A 12,233-nucleotide genomic window follows, 5' to 3' on the forward strand; every position below is an offset into this window, starting at 1 on the left:
GCTAGTCTAATATTCATGTGTGCCCTCACATGAACTCCGACTAGAAACACTTTAGAATATTCATACAAGTATAGAGTTTCACAAATACTTCATATAAGCATTAATCAATACAAGTTGTCATCCATTAATATTCAAGAAACACTTTATTAATCATAAATACAAGGAAATATGATTGCCTTTAGGGCATATTTCCAACACCAATAACAAAGAAATGTAAGTTTGGACTTAAAACTGTGGATTGTGTCTTTCTAGGTTATATTATTCACAGTGTTGGTTATAGATTTTTAATAGTGAAATCTGGAGTACCTGACATGCATATTGGTACAATAATGGAGTCCAGAGGTGCTATATTTTTTGAAAACATTTTTCCCATGAGAGATGAAATAAGTTCATCTAGGCAAGAGTTTATCGAGGATGATAGCTCTGCTGAGCCGATAGAACACATTGAACCTACACTTGTGGAAAATCCTGAGGAGGATAACAACGATGCTCTTAAAAAGAGCAAGAGACAAAGGACTGTAAAGTCTTTTGGTGATGATTTCATTGTATACCTTATGGATGATACACCCAGAACCATTGAAGAGACATATTCATCTCCTGATGTTGACTATTGGAAGGAAGCAGTGAGGGGTGAGATGGATTCTATTATGTCTAATGGAACCTGGGAGGTTGTTGAACGTCCATATGGATGTAAACCTGTTGGATGCAAGTGGGTGTTCAAAAAAAAAAGCATAGGCCAGATGGTACTATTAAAAAGTACAAAAGTACAAGGCTAGGCTGAGGAAAAAATCAACTATCCATCGGACAAGTTATCCACCAGTGTTCGCCATCCGCTCGCGATATTGCCCCCTCCCTCAGCATATTTGTCGAGCCGCCGCCGCTCAGCAACTCACCCTCCCGCGCGCCCCCCGTCTGCTGCCCGCCCGCGGAGCTCCCCCTCCCGCACCCTGCCACTCGCCCGCAGAGCTCCTCCTCCGCCTGTCGCCCGCCGTGGAGCTCCTCCTCCAACAACCCATCTCTAGCTTCTACAACCCATGCCACTCGCCCACCACATGAATCCGAAGTGGGAGCCCAACTGCCCGGGATGGCGGCGGCGCCATTCCCATCCATCCCTGCCTGCAATGACCAGCACGCCGCTATCTCCGCCTTTGCCAATGCCTTCGTCGACTTCACCGTCTCCCATCTTCTTCCCGACCTCCTCGTCCGTCGCTGCGGCCACCTCATCACCTCCTCCTGTCCCGACGGCCCAACCACCTTCCTCCCGTCCCCACCCCACCTCATCACCATCGGGGACCTCCACGGCAACCTCCCCAAGACCCTCTCCGTGCTTTGCCTCACCGGCCTCATGCCCGCGTCCAGCGGTTGTTGGCGGTGGATATCAGTGATTTTCGCCGCCAACGCTCCGCCTGATTTCATGAAACTAAGGTCATAATCATGCCGTAACCATTATATCTAATGGGTTCCACAAGTTTTGGTGTATATTTGATCTCAGGGAACACATATCCAAATTTTACCCAAAACGGACACTGTTTGGACCGAAAGGCCCGAGTCCGGCCGACCAGCATACTTACTGTGGAATTTTGGCAGGAAATTTTACTAAAGTCATCTAGAAGAAGAATTCAGGCCAATCCAATGGGTAACTTACATAAATGCACAAGTTGAAACCGGAAGGCTTGAACCCCTAAGCAAAACGGAGCAATCCTGGTCCATGATCAGAGAGCAAGATAATTACCCATCTAGGAGTGATCTACGACCGTTGAGGAGCGTGTCGGTGCAACGGAGGGCCGAGAAGCCTCTAGAGCCAGGCCGCCCAGTCTAGTTTAGGCCACCCGGCCCAAAAAACGCCAGCTGAGCAAACCGCCAGAAGCACTGACCTCCAAAAGTAATCAGAGTCGTCCATGCGAAGTCGGTGGGCGCGTGGCACCACCCCCAGGCTGGCCAGCCTAGGGGAGGCCGCCCGGTCCCACCTGTCATCCTCTAATGACGCCCTTTTCGCGTGAAGTTTAAGCCGAGGCAAAAGTAGCATAGGCTTGCAGCGGATACCCATTTTACCGACCTTGATCAGCTATAAATACGACCCCTCACCTCACTTGTAACACACACCACTTGGAGCTAGAGTGTCTCAAGTTTAGTTATTCATCCTAGTTAGAATAGGGAGAGTGTGAGGTGAGAACTTTGGTGGAAGTCGGGCTAAAGGGGTGGAGTCGAGTTCTCTCAACCTTACCCCAACTTTGTACCCACCTCGGGGAATTTATAATCAAGTAAGTTTCTCGTTTATCTTCAGTATCTCGTTAGTTTTACTTTTTACTTAAGTTCCTTGTTTTGTTACTTTTTTTGATCTGCGGGATCCTGAGTCTGCGTAAGTAGCAAGTTCTACTTATTTGAGATTATTTTCTACCTTAGTACACGGTAGAAGTAAGTAGCTCGATAGCTGTGGGCGTGGTGCCCAGGCTTGGTTAGCTATCTCGGATTGTGTTTCACCCCACGGTACTGCAGTGGTAGGCGGCAGGTGGTGACAGCCTTGTCCGTCCCTCATAGTCCACCACGTTCGGGTGCTTTCATAGCAGTAGTTGCCGAAGGACGTCGGACTTCCTTTCTCATCCCTTTCTGAGTCCTTCTCTTAGGCCGCCGAAGCAGATCAAGTTAGTAATCTATTCAGATAGCTTAGTAATTAGGATTCTATCTGGAGTTAAACCATCTACCCTCATACCTCTTCTCCTTGGCGGGTCCGGTTGAATCGTCCTAGACCACTAGTCGAAGCTTATCGTTCCTTAGATTCGATATCCCAGGTATACTCCCTGGTGAAAGCTATAATCAGTCTCTATGCATTTGCGAAGTAATTCGTTTCGGCTAACAAGTGCCAACAGCGGTCCCGACTCCCCCTCCGCCTCAACCTCCTGCGCCACAAGGCACCCTTGCCATCCAGCTCGGCGACATCCTGGACTGCAGTGGCAATGAGCTCTGCCTCCTCAACCTCTTCTGGCGTCGAGTCACGCAGCGCCGCGCTCCTCCCCATCCTCATGAACCACGAGGTCATGAACGTCTCCGGCAATTTCCGCTTCGCCACACCGCAAGGTCTCCAGGTGTTCTCCTCCTAGGCAGGGTGGTACCGCACGGGGATCGCCATCAAGCGCCGCTGCGGTGAGCACCTCGACCTGCAGCCGAGGAACCCCTTCCTCGGCATGCCCAAGTCCTTCCCCGGCGTCAAGCCAAAGCTGTGGAAGATGGAGATGGGTTGCGGCCCGCCTTCGGAGTCATCGACGAGCCACGGCAGCTCCTTGGCGTGGACGATGGGTGTTGGGGATAGGAAAAGTAGAGGAGTTGGTAGTCCGTTGGATATCACAGGTATGGAGAGTGAAGGCTGGCTAAGCGGATAGCTAAATGGCAAGATGAAGAGTGTGATTTAGCTAGTATTTTGGAGATGCTCTAAGATGTATAAAATCCATACAAGTTTTTTAATACAAGCACGCTTAATGATTTTCATTCCTCAGTAACTAGATTCTCATCCATATGTCTAGGTAAAATACTCCCCTGCCACTCTCACCAATCACTACCACACTGGTCCAGTGCAACCAAATCCTATGATTCTTCTTGTCAAGGATATCCAAGCAACCACCTGAGATGGCTTCGGAAGGATATTCCAACCACCTGTACTGCGACTTCTAGCTTACTCGAAATCCAAACACTTGAGTTAAGAAAGTCACCCTATGATAAAAATATTGGACTTTCTTATTAAAAAAATATTGGACTTGAATTTGAAATCGGTTATGTATTAGGCCATAGGCCTTAGTTATTTACTACTAACAACACAAATATTAAACACAACCTATATACCTGCGTTAGTCATTATAATGATAATTGTAGACCCGCTAATTTTTTCATTCACTTCCTTCGATAAAAGGGCAAACTTGGCAGGCCCTGGCAGCAACGTCAGCTTGCCTACTGGGCCTACTTGGCACCGCACTCCTGACCAAGAAGGCTGATTTCCATTTTCGATGTGAAATTTACAGACGGGTCTTCTTTTCAGTATGCATGCAGCCGTTCGGGTGGATACGGCCCATTAGGCATAAAGGATGAATACTTTTTTAGTTATTATCGATCTCCGCACCATGTATATTTTTTATTTACCTGTCGTGATAGATTCATCTTAAGTTAAATTTAGCTAACATAACTAAGTCAATCGAAAAAATATAGAAACAACATACTATCCAACATATGCACTATCAACATATACTTCATGGTGGATTTAAATTAAATAAAATTGGTAGAATATAAATGTTATTATTTCTTTTTATAAGTTTGGTAAAAATTTGTCAAGTTTACCTAAAGAGAAGTCTAATACGATATGTAACACTGCTGGAGAAAGACACATCAGTGCCGGTCACAGGACGGCTTAGTGCCGGTCCCTATGGCCGGCACTAACGTGACAGACATTAGTGCCGGCTACTCTGACCGGCACTAACGTGCATATGTTAGTGCCAGCCTGAAATACCAGCAGGCACTAACGTGCCCGACACCGCCCGGCGCCTGGCAGCAAGGTTAGTGCCGGCTGGTATAACTGGCCGGCACTAAACATTTTTTTTCTTCTTTATGTTTTTTTTCTTTTTTGTTTTTATACGTATGGCTATGCATATTTCTACCGTATGTGACTACGTAGTCGTACTCTTTGCATTGCACAGTAATATTAGGACTGCATATCACACTAATATTATATATATATATATAAATATATATATATAAATATATATATATATATTCGTCATGTATGGAACACTTTGGAGTTCAAAACTACTTGTGATATTACAAATTATTAAGCATCAACTATAATAAAGTATCAGCTTCCTCGTCGTCGGATCTTCTTTGGCGACGCTTGTACGGAGATCACCATGAAATTCGCCTTTAGGATTTATGACTTCATCGAGCAGGAATCCGGATATAGCTTCTTGAATTGCCCTGACCCGAGCCATTTCAATGAGTTCTTCTTTCATCCACTAACGCTGTCACATTTTTCGATAAAAAACATGAGAATAAAAAATAATGAATTAAAATAATGAGCAGATGTGATTTTGCTCACGTACATTGAATGCCTCCACTGTCATTTGCCCTTTTTGACTTGCAAAAGAGTTGATCCACTCGCATACGTAGTATCCACATAAGTTGTTTCCTTGGTCCTATTTCCAACACTATGGACAAATGTGGGTTACGATATAGAATTTTTCTGATGTTTATTGCGAATGACATTAGTAGCGAGAGTATATTCATACCGGAAAATCAGTCACCCAACGAAGAGGCTCGATTTCACCTATGGGCAAGCCCATGTGTTTGCGAAGGTAGCGACTCCATGCAGTATTTATCACCTCGATGAGATCTTGGTACTTTGATTTATCTTGCCTTAACGAGTCGTACACCAAGACCTTGTGCTCCTCAATCCGAATACAAAGCAATATCCAATGAAAGCTGTGCACATACATACGCATAACCAATTAATATTGATTATAATAGTTATTAAATAGTATTATTAATATGAAGAGATTGAAAAAAAGGGTAATGATGAACGACTCACTGATGATTGTATGGCAAGAGAATGAAGGGACACATGCTATTCTTACGCAACTCCCGTGTATATAACATTCACTATGTCTTCAGGCTTTTGCGCTACCGATTGCTCGTGTATAATATCGGGGTCGAAGAACCCGACGTTATGGAAGTTCTTCTTTCGGCAAATTTGAATTTTTGACCTACGGGACACAAGAAAAATGGGGATTAGTCAACACACAAGGCTAAAATAATGAAACGAGAGACAATACTTACATGCACCATACACTGATGAGGGACTTGTGAAGGGCATCTTGATGGTATAAATCGTAAAGTGTTGTAAACTCGATATATACATCATCTGCCCCCCCCCCCCCCGCCAGAAATGCTCATCTTTAATCCGAGCTGGGAACATCTCTAATTCATTAGCTTTAGATTGCACGGCATACCATTTGTGTAACTCGGCCATTCTCGTTGGTAGGAATGGTAGCAACTCTGGCCATATAAAAGGTTCACCAAGTACAAATTTTTTCTTGCCGCGGGCATTCTGTAGGGCCTCCCCAAGCAATTGAGCCCTTGTTAGATTAGTTTGCAATATCATCCCAGCCATGGTCAACGGATCTCTTGATTCATCGGGACATTCTTCACGTGGCACTATCAACGGAGGGATCGATTTTTTGGACTGCTCTCCAAGCTGGGGAACGGTCTTTGCATTAATCCGCCAATTCTTGGGGTTGCTGTAGCACTTTCTGATCTGCCGATCATAATCCGACTCCCTTTCTTTCTCCTTGGTGGGATCTTCAATGAAGTGTTTAATGAAGTGTGCCTTTGCAACCAGATCTATTTCTGGCTTCTTGTTCGCAGCCTCCCTCAGTAGCTTGCAATTCAGCAAGAAGGTTTGAAACGATTCTTCTGCCTCTTCCTCTTCTGGAGCATTCGCTTTCTTCTTTCTTTGCTGCTTATGAGATGGCTGGATCGAAGGTACCGTGTATGCCTTCTGTTGCTGACTCTGATTCTGTTGTGCGGCTGGTGAGGATGCCGGAATTGGCTCGCTTTGTGCGGCTGGTGATGGCGGATCCATGCTGGGGTCCCGTGCAGGCGGTGGAGAAGGTGGGCCAACACTAGGATTCCCGTCAGCTGGCGTTGGTGATCTTTGCCTTGAGCACCGAGCCGAATCTGTGGCTGCTTGCACCAATCTTATGTCGCGCTTTGGCCACGCGATCCATGTGTGTATGGCATGTTGTAGTTCTGTTTCTTCAGGACCTATAGGGATCGGGAGGTCCATGTCTTCCCAGCGTTCTTCAGTAATTCGGTCAACAAAGACTCTGGCGAATCCTTCAGGAATCGGCTGGCAATGTATTGTCCCGCCTTCTTCTTGGACTTCCGCATAACCCTCAACACAAACTTTAAGCTTTTTCCCATAAAGAACAAGAAGCTCACATTGGGTCCTAACGGTGATGTCGTCAATGGGGTCCCTCGGCCTGTCGGCACCCAAATTAGGGTCCTCCATGGAAGCAACACTGCTACGACACTGAGAAGGGGGGCTGATCTCCACATTGGTAGCTGGTTGGTCCGAGCGTTGCCCAACTATTGCCTCAAGTGACATTATCTGGTTTTCTAGGCTACAGATCTTCTCTGCCACTACTGCCTTGCTTCTGCATCGGCTTCGGTAGGTTTCAAGATCTCTGGAAAAGCTATATTTCCATGGAACTACGCCCACGCCTCGGGTCCGTCCAGTGTGTTCCACATTCCCAAGAGCGTAAGTCAGCTCGTCATTCTCTCTGTTGGGCTGGAAGGTTCCTTCTTCCGTACGCCTCATTGCGTCATCGAGTCTTTGGGCAGCCTCTCTTAGTACGTCGCTAGTCACAAACATTCCAGTGTCGGGGTCTAGTGTGCCTCCAAGAGCATAGAAGTAATACCTTGCTCGTTTGGGTCAACTCAAGGTCTGCGGTATGATTCCTTTTGCAATTAAATTATTTTCCATCTTTTCCCATTTCGGAACAGCAACCTTATAACCTCCAGGCCCAAGTCTATGGAAGTTTGTCTTTTTGCTAGCATTCATTTTGCCTTAAATCGAGGCTGCCATGCTGTCAGCACTGTGCTTGTAATTCACAAATCCATTCCACCACTCTCGTTGCTTCTTCCAAACTTTATCAAAATCTGGTATGAGGCCCTTGTTGACAAAGTTTGCCACCAATTTTTTCTTGAACGAGCCGAACTGAATTGTCATCTTCTTAAATGCCCATCCCTTTACTTTGTCAGCTTTGCCTGGGGGAAAGTTGAAGTGCAACGACACCTCTTTCCATAACAAATCTTTCTCTGAATCTGGCACGATATCTTCAAGTCAACCAGAGACTTTATTTCTCTTCCAAAACTTGTACTTTATGGGGACGCTTTCCCTAACAAGATATCCCAATTGATTTACAAATGTCGTCTTAATTTGACCAGGGGCTAGTGGCTCGCCGGTTGCTTCGTCGATCTCCGTGATGGTCGTATATCCTACCATCTTCCTCTTGGAGCCACGTTTCCGTTTAGACTTCGTCGATCCTGATGTCTGAAAGAATATCTAAAAAATAATACAAGTTGTCCACGCGTATATATATAAATTCTAATCACATATATATTGACAAAACTTTTATACCTCGGCTTCATCGAGATTTTCTTCTTCCTCCCCATTAGTATCTTCACCCTCGTCGCCATGATAATGCAAGTTTAAAAATTGGGTGCCATCATTCTCGGCCCCATCAAACTCTGGAGCAATGTACTCGGTATTTTCACGAATGAGCTCGTGCATTAAGTCGTCATGGATGTCCGTACGATCCATTTCCACTACCTAAAACAATAAAACTTCTTAGCGGCACACAGGTACAAACCACCTTTAAGACTCCAATTCATGTGCGAATGCTAGGATACATGTGAAATTGGAGAAAATAGTTTTTTTGTGACTTGAATTGGAGAAAATAGTTAGGAATCTCTGTTTTTAGCAGTTAGGTACTTGTTTGCTATCAGGTACAAAGTCCAGAATGTGTGATTCTCTTCATACAACGAAACCACAGACCTGGCAAAACATATTAAAGAAAGCATTTGCATATTCTGAATAAAGAGCGTGGTAAAGAAAGTAGAATGAAAATGCACAACAGCCTAATTTCAGTTAGTAAATCCTAATTTGCAGTCTAACCAAATGGACTCGACCTGCACAATAGCCCACTCGAGCAACCTATTTATGTGGTGAAAGCAAAATTTGATTGGTTCACACTTCACAATACTCGAGCAGCTGAAATATTATGTACATAGTGAACCTGATCAACATTCAATAATCATGTACAATCAAGCCAGATAATGGCTGCACTTCGTATTACCAAATGGAAAAAAGATGAACTGCAACAGTACACCCACATTAATACATTCTGCACATACTTTAAGCTCAAGCCAACTAGTGTTCACCTCATAGGAAAATCACGGAATTTACCAAGTGAGTCCTTACACTGCTGCACTAGTAACTGATACTGGTGTCTTACAAAAAAGAAGGCAAACACTATCAAGATTCAAGAAGAAGAAAACTAATAAACCTGCATTGAAGGCTATGCAGGTAGCATCAATTCAGGTGTAAGTAAAGAAAAAACAATATACTTTGTTTTCTATCTCAACATCTTCTCAGTTCTGAAGGATTCAGGTTCTCTGTGAGTTACTGCTGGGCTGCTAGCTATCGAGAGGAAACAAGATTATTTCATAACACGAAATTATTTCATATGGCAGTTGGATTAATTTCAAAACCTCGAAACACGAGTTCCCAATTTACATACCATCTACTGGCATCACTCACAGTTGACTTTAGATTTAGGTCCATTGGTGCTATGTGAATGTGAGTACATTCCATTGCTGCAGGTAATATAACAATGGAACTGAATGGGCATAATCATTTCATTTTCATATATGCATGAAAAGTGCTTGCAAATTCAGTGATTAATATATGGAACTGAATTGTCTTAGCATTATGGACTAAATTCATGTTTAGCAAAGGGAATGGCAACAAACATATAAATACATGTGATTGTGCTTCTTAGTAGCACCGTTTCTTCTTAGTTGCCTTGCTGTGCTACTGACCTAAAGATCATATGATAAGCTGATGAAGACAATCCTGAGTTTCTTGTTTGAACCTTGGTGGGAATATAGGAAAATTCAGATGAACCTTGGCTGGGACATCGACGGGGACGAGGAAGGGCGGCAGCGCGGACCGGGCGCGGCGAGGACGACGACGAGGCACGGCGGCGCGGACTGGACGAGGTTGAGGAGGCGCGCGGCCGCAGGGCCAGGACGATGACGAGGTGCGCGGCGGCGCGGGCCCAAGGATGGTGAGGTCGAGGCAGCGCGGGGGCAGCTGGCCGGCCGGGCACACTGGCGACGAGGTCGGGGCGCCGGCCGGGGCAGAGCGTCGGGGCGGCCGCCGGGGATGAGGCGCCGGTGCGGTGGGGGACGCGAGGACGACCTCGAGGAGCCGGGGCGGCGGGGGTAGGCGTCGCGTCGGGGAGGCCGCCGGGGACGAGGCGTCGGGACGGCAGACGACCGGGGCGGCGCGGGCGCGCGAGGACGAGGACGAGGGCACGCGAGTTCGGGGAGGCGGCCGGGACGGCGGATGACCGGGGCGGCGCGGGCTCGCGAGGATGAGGAGACGACTCGGCGCACGAGGTCAGGCCGGCTGCCACGGCTGGAGACGGCCGGGACGGCGGGGGACAACCCGAGCGGCGCCGGCTCGTGAGGACGAGGATGAGGGGGACGACCGGCGGCGGCGGCGAGGATGAGCCGAGGGCGCGGTGGCGCTAGGCACGTCGATCTGAAGAATTAACCAAGTGTGGGTGCCGGATCTCTGTTTTGGGGGCAGAGCAGCACGTTAGTGCCGGCTGACCTTTCCAGCCGGCACTAACCTGCTCCCGTGACGTCAGATGGTGCAGGTTAGTGCCGGCTGACCTTTCCAGCCGGCACTAACACAATGCACTTAGTGCCGGCTAGATTGACCAGCCGGCACTAACATGTTCCCATCTGGCGCGAAACCAAAATTGGCCGCGCCAATTCCATTTTACCAATAATATAACAAAAAATTATTCATGATAGGCTTAATAATTAGAATAATATAACAAAAATTGATATCTTAAATTTTTTAGCATATTGTTAATTATATCTACACACTAATGATAGTAATAGAAGTAATTTAACGAATATGCAACCATTATCAATTATGTGTAGCTTATAGGGTTTATATGTGTATATGTTTCTTTTATTCGTAATAAATCGAAAACATTTCATTTTGAGCCATGCAAAAATATTCAAAAAACTTTTCAATAGTAGCCTATACAATGATGTAATCAATTCACATATTACTTGATTATTTGTTTTTAATTTAATGTTTCAATTTTTCTAGTAATGCAAAATTAGTGAGCGTAAAAAATATTTATACCATGCAAAAATATAATATTATCTGAACATGATATTGTGTCATAATTGGACAAATAGTATCGAGAATTGAGATAAATACGATGCGGTGCGTTACATTACATCACTGATTCAGAGAATTCAATTAATATATAACTTATATAAAACTACTACTCATTATCATTATCTACTGTAACATTGATAATCTTCCTTTTGACGAAAGTGCCTTGAGCATAATCACGGTGTAAGTAAGGTGTGTCCTCTTTGGATAAGAGGATGCTAGGGTCAATGTCAACTGAGAATGGAGGAAGGTCATCAATCTGGTTATAATCTTCCAAATTGTCCGAAATATCCTCAACTCCAACAACTTTTCTTTTTCCTGGAAGAACTATGTGCCGTTTCGGCTCATTTCCAGCCTTGTCTGCTTCAGGCGTCTTATCCGACTTCTTCTTCGATTTGCTCGATATATCCTTCACATAGAACACTTCTGTCACATCCTTGGCTAGAACGAATGGTTCATCTTTATATCCAATCTTTTTAAAATCGACTATGGTCATCCCATACCAGTCCTTCGTTACGCCTCCTCCAACCACCCATTCGCAACGAAACAGAGGGACAACTATGGGTCCATATTCAAGTTCCCATATCTCCTCTATGACACCATAGTAGTTGTTCTTTTCTCTATTACTGTTTACTATACACATACGGACACCACTGTTTTGGTTGGTGCTTTTTTTGTCTTGAGCTCTCGTGTAAAATTTATACCCATTGATTTCGTACCCTTGGTATTGCTGGACGGTGATTGATGGTCCCCTAGCCAGCCATTGAAGTTCCTGATCAACTGTGTTGTTGCCCAATAATTTTTGTTTGAACCAGCCGTCAAAATTTTTTATATGTTGGTGTGTTATCCAAGCAAGATTCTTCTGTGGATTTTCGGACCGTATAATATTCATGTGCTCGTCAATATATAGAGCCACCTTGGATGAATTCTGAAGAACCGTGAAGTTCGCTTGGCTGAATTCACTACAAGGGATGTTCACATTACATTCCTTTCCTAGTGTGCTTTTTCCCTTTAGTCGCCCCTCATGGTGTGACACGGGGAGCCCAATCGGATTGAGATCAGGAAGATAGTCAATGCAAAACTCAATGACCTCCTCTGTTCCATAGCCCTTAGCAATGTATCCTTCTGGTTGAGAACGTTTACGCACGTACTTCTTCAATACTGCCATGAACCTCTCGAAAGGGAACATATTGTGTAGAAAAACAGGACT

The sequence above is a fragment of the Panicum virgatum genome, chromosome 2N (genome assembly GCF_016808335.1).
Source record: "Panicum virgatum strain AP13 chromosome 2N, P.virgatum_v5, whole genome shotgun sequence".
Classification (NCBI taxonomy): domain Eukaryota; kingdom Viridiplantae; phylum Streptophyta; class Magnoliopsida; order Poales; family Poaceae; genus Panicum; species Panicum virgatum.